Source organism: Zea mays, chromosome 4 (genome assembly GCF_902167145.1).
Source record: "Zea mays cultivar B73 chromosome 4, Zm-B73-REFERENCE-NAM-5.0, whole genome shotgun sequence".
Taxonomy (NCBI): domain Eukaryota; kingdom Viridiplantae; phylum Streptophyta; class Magnoliopsida; order Poales; family Poaceae; genus Zea; species Zea mays.
In genome coordinates, this window is record NC_050099.1 from 204,045,776 (window position 1) to 204,051,307 (window position 5,532).

The window sequence follows — 5,532 nt, forward strand, 5'->3', positions numbered from 1 at the left end:
CGGTGGTTGGCTGACTGGTGACGGCCACAGAGCTGTGAGAGTGGGAACGAATGAACGATGATGGCGGCTGCGGAAGCGTGCTGGCGACTGGTACATGGGGTGGGTCCGCGGATGGTCCTGGACGCTTAAACTAGGGTTTACTGCTTCAGTGGGCTGGGCCGTGGTATGGCGCAGCGCAGGCCATACTTCGCCATAACGGGCCCTCCGCCCCTGATCTTTGGTAGGCTGGGAGGACATTGCAGCTCTTCGCGGCCAGTTTCCAAATGCACCTGCTTGGGGACAAGCAGGCTTTGAAGGGGTGACAGATGTTAGCAACTCAGTGGAAGAGCCTGTGGATGCTGTGAACGCGGAAGAAGAAAGCGCGCGTACGGTTCGAGTCCGTCGTCCAAACAAGCGCGTTCGTGGGCCGGATGAGTTCAAGATATAGATTACTGGGCTAAAAGCACGCGGGCTGCGTCCTGGCAGAAGTATAAATACGTGGAGTCTGTAATAATCCGATAACAAGAATTTGGAAATCAATACAGTCTGTCGCCGTCTTCCTGGCGTCGCTTCCAACAGCCACTCTGCTCTTACTTCTCTTCCACGCCTACATCTTCTACCTTAACAGATGGTTCTTGGTGATTGGAGGTGGGCAGGAGTGCCCATTTCTGCAGCGCGCTACCACTACCAAGTCCAGCAATGCAAAGAAGACGAGCAGCTGGAGCTCAGCGTGGGGCAGCGTTGCCGGCAATTGATTGGAGGTCTGGACAAATCGTAAAGCTTGGGTTATTGTTAGCCTGTATTTCATGTTTGAGACATGCTTTCCTCGTGCAGGTTGGCCCAAGGGTGAGACTCACTGGAGTAACCAAATGTGCCACAAACTCGCAACCACTGGAAGGCTCAAACCTGCAAAGCATCCTTCAGTTGGCATTCGGATTCGTTAGTATGCTTTTAAAAGCTACCCTCCGGCAGTGCTGCATCCACAAACCCCAACAAGCACAATTGAAAGTGGGTAGTCGCTGCAGAATCGATGGATTCAGTGTTCAGACTTCAGACACACAGAAGACCTCAGTATGCATGACCAAAACACTCGGTTCATGGCAAGTCAAGAGCAGTCTTTAATCACTGGAATATTTGGCATCCATTGCATCTACGGTCTCCCTTTCCTGTGGGCTCAGAAGAGGATGCCACTGCCTCTTTGGAGGCTGCGCGTGACCTGGAAAATCCAAAAGAAAAACCGTAGTAGCCAGACAGTCAGAGGCCGGGTAGGCAGGTTAAGAACTGACTGTCGCCAAATCCAACGCATGGTATGAGGTTGTCCTCGTTAAATCGTGCGAGGGTTCTCCACGACCCCATGACCACTCCTCCCTGATCGACGAGGAGAGCGTCTCTCCTCCCAACTCCCTGAAGATCGAATCACAGCAGATACAAATAACCGGCGGGACCGGGAACAACAGGAAAGAATCGATCTTTGGAGAAGGCGATGCTTGGAGGATGGGAGCGAGACCGGGAACAACAGAATTTCGTCGGTAGGTAAAGTACCTGGAATTCTGGAAACCGACTCGCAAGAACAAGTGAGGTCGAACCGCCTAAACAAACCCGGAGACGGAGACGGAGGCCGAGCAGTCGAGCACCAAACAAACCCGGCGGCGGCGGGCGCGCTCTCTCTTTTCAGAGAAAGGAAAGGTTGCTTCTTGGGCTCGACTTGGGCCTCGGTCGTGTGGACGCCTGTTCTGCTCCGTGGACCCACATGACATCGCTATGTCGATAAATAGAGAGATTCTTAATTTTAGAAGAAGAAAAAACTTTCTATATACTTGGTATACAATCAAACTAACAAAAGTTATAAAAACCTCAAAATATTTTAAAAAAAATATAATTTATCATTACTCTATCAATATATTAAATTCTAAGTTCTAATTTTCCTTATGTGAATAGATATAAAATAGAAGATTCTATTATTTCTAATCCTTCATATTAGATAAAATTTTCTATTTTATATATACCTTAATATAGGATGAGTTGTATTTTGAAAATTCAATACGCTGTTAAAATAAACAATAAGTGTACCTATAAGGGTTTTATTATTTTTTAATTGTATGGTGATTGCACCGAAAAATTGATTGCACGATAGTTTTTGCCTTTTAATCAGTGGTATATATATTTTGTACCTGTAAGGGTTTTATTATTTTTAAATTGTATGGTGATTGCACCGAAAAATTGATTGCACGATAATTTTTGCCTTTTAATCAGTGGTATATAGATTTTGGCCATATGTGACTAATTCTTGTGTGTTGCTGGTTTGCATACACTAATGAGTACCTAAATTGACATGTTTGACTTGTGAGAAGAAACAAAAAGCCTAGAAATCAGAAGTCCAAAATAGCGAAAAAGCTCATGACCCCATGTATTTGATCTCCTTGTTGTTGTAGTAGATCCAAAAGAACTTATTATTTGTAAGCAGAAACTAGCTAGAACCTGAGTCGAGGTATATTGTATTGGCCTTAATAGTAACATAAGAATATATGAGATTTAATAGTTTAGGAACCCCCGCAGACACCTGAAAACCAATGGGATATTGCTCACAAAAATAGTGAAAACATAAAAACATGTCGGAGAGCATAAGACTTCAAAAATCTACACAAAAAAACAGACCAAGAAAAACAATATGTTTCTGAGCGACTAGACTGCTTTTGTTTGACTTGCCGGAAGAGACAAAAAAGGCTAGAATAACAAACTCAAATTAGCGAAATAAAAATCGTGACAAACTCTTTATGGTTATAGTAAATCTAAAGAACTTGTTGTTTGTGAGCAGAAACTAAAATATTCTCTCAGCCTAGTTACATCGAAATGGCCTAACAACGTCTATAGTTTTGGGACAAAAAAAAACACCTAAAACCAGTGGCTTATACCTCACAAAAAATCGTGAAAGCGTAAAATCTGTCCGTTTTTTATATGCCAGAACAAACAAAAAAGTCTGAAATGTTGATACTATTTTCCGTTGGTTGTCTTGATTGTAAAATTTTATCTATTTAGTCATAACTAGAAAAAAAAAAAGCTACAGGTGATGCACGACGACTAGGGCTGGGAATGAGTCGAGCCGAGCTTGGCTCGATGCAGCTCGGTGGCTGACCGAGCTCGGCTCGGCTCGAAGGCGGCTCGGATATTATATAATTGCATTATATAGTGAATTATTAGTATATAAATATGAAATATATAAATACCCTTCATTATTATGAGTAATATAAATTATTAATTACCATATATTTATCATGAAACGCTAAGTAACAAACTGACTATCTATAAAATTAGTCAATATACATCATTATTCTATATATTAAGTAATTTGGTACAGCTCACGAGCCGGTTCGGCTCGGCTCGCTACTGCAACGAGCCTAAAAGGCTGGCTCGGCTCGCGAGCCGCTTCGAGCTCGAGCCAGCTCTTAAGCCTCGAGCTTATTTTCCAACCCTAACGGCGACATAGGGGCAATAACTGTGCATTTTGTTGTTAATATTATTATTATTTTGTTCCGTCATCATAAAAGAGAGAGCGAACAAACGAATTGAAATCGACAGGCATTCGCATCCAAGAATTGACTTGGCAGAGCTTGCGGTTGCAAACGATGCCTTTGGGTTCTTGCTGCCTTGGTGTCTCGTTCCGTTGGGTCCATGCCTTTCCTTGGAGTGCTGCAAGCCTGCAACCAGTGTCGTTCGAGACAAAGTATTTTTCCCCTCATCTACTGAAATAAATAAATAAATCCAGGTACATAGAAGTCGAGGCCTCTAATCCTGCAAAAGAAAAAAAAAGGATTGCCTCCATGGCTCATGTGTGTTGCTGCTGGAACGCTGGACTCCAGCCAGAAGCTGTTGCATCGGCAGGCAGAGAGAATCCGAGATCCCTGCCGGTTGCTTCTCATCCTGGGCCGCCGGCGCCGGGAGTAGAAATAGAATCCAGGGCGCAACAGGCGCCGGGCCCACAAGGAATCTCTGCAGATACAACCTTCCGTGCAAATTTGGAGTCTGAGGCCCTGTTTGGGAATAAAGTTTTTAAAACTACAGTTTTTGAAATACTATACTATACTTTAGTTATGACAATACCGTAGTTTATAATACCGCAGTTTTGAAAACTGAGGTCCAGAGCTAAGTTTAGAATGCCTTAAAACAACTATAGTATTTGCAATACTTCAGTTTTGAAAACAGAGACTTTACCCAGCTTGCCAAACACCATTATGTATATAATACTGCAGTATTTGAGAATACTGCAGTATTCTTCCAAAACTGCAGAAAAACTTTGTTCCCAAACACCCCCTGAGACTGCAACATCAACAGCAGCTCGAGCAACCCAACCCAACCCAACCCATGTAGCTGTTGTGTTCATCCTGCCAAGCGCACAATAATAATAATAATAATAATAATAATAATAATAATAATAATAATAATAATAATAATAATAATAATAATAATAATAATAAGAAAAGAAATAATCATTTGTGTCAAAGTCACGTGACAATGGCTTGTTAACCCCTGCGAGCGGCTGGATTCTCTCTCTGCAGCAGCGACATTTGCTTAGCGTGCATGCAATCCAAGGCACAATCAATCATGGCGCATTTTCTTCCCCGCAAAAATAAATAATTTTTTATTTTTGGCGCCGAGATACTTTGCGTCCGGACCGATCTGTGCGTATCTCAGCTCAGCAGCCAGCAATGATCGTGCTCTTGATTCTTTTCCCTCCATCTTTCTTAATGCCCCCACTTGGTCGCACGGCCGGGCGGGCCTCTGCGATGCCATGTGTTGTTTATTTGTTTGTTCGAGAAGAAGCTAGAGTGCTGTGATGTATGTGGCGGGCCTCAAAATGGAATTCAGGAACAGGAGAAGGAAAAAATAAAAACTGGACAGGTAGTGAAGCAAAGCAGAGGTGAGAGACGACGATTTTCCGGCCTGGTGTCAAAAGAGAACAGATCTTCCAGTTTTTTTTCAAAAAAAAAAAGGAAAAAGCTTTCGGTTTTCAATGAAAAAAAAGGGGAAAATCAGAGGACTCCATGCACAAAGACACTACTACTATTGGCCGTTCGCGTAGTGACTAGTGACCCACTAAGTCTAACGGCACCTTGGAGGTAGTGATTGGGCGTCATTTTCTGCTGCTCCTGTTGCCGGATCATGCGTATGCACCAGACCAATATAGATTATAGATCCATGAAGAAACGATCATTGCAACAATGATTCTGAAAATCTTTGCATCCATCTCTGAAAAAAAAGCAGCAGTGCCTGGAGTGGAGTGGAGTGGAGTGGAAGGGATAGCCAACTATCTGTATATATCGCTCAAATTGAATTTTTAGTCGTATAATTAACCACCCATCAGCGTTCCACTCGCGTAGAAGTAACAGCGCTCGCAGCTCGGTCCGGGTACGTCGCCAATGCCGTTGCGTGGCGGATTCACTCTCTCTCTCCCCCCGGCCCCCTCCTCCGCCCATCCAACCACCATATAACAACCTAGTAGCCGCCAACGCCACACCACCAGTAGTCCTACTGGTCCTTGACGTCCGTGGCCACTCA

At 43.6% G+C, this 5,532-nt stretch overlaps 1 long non-coding RNA gene across 1 annotated transcript; it reads right to left on the reverse strand.

Moving 5' to 3' along the window:
• Window positions 1-456: 456 nt before the first annotated feature.
• Window positions 457-1,704, reverse strand: LOC103654470 (uncharacterized). The gene is made up of 2 exons (XR_566134.2): window positions 1,522-1,704; window positions 457-1,383 (listed from the first exon to the last, which is right to left on the reverse strand). It is a non-coding gene; the product is annotated as an uncharacterized lncRNA (long non-coding RNA).
• Window positions 1,705-5,532: the final 3,828 nt, after the last annotated feature.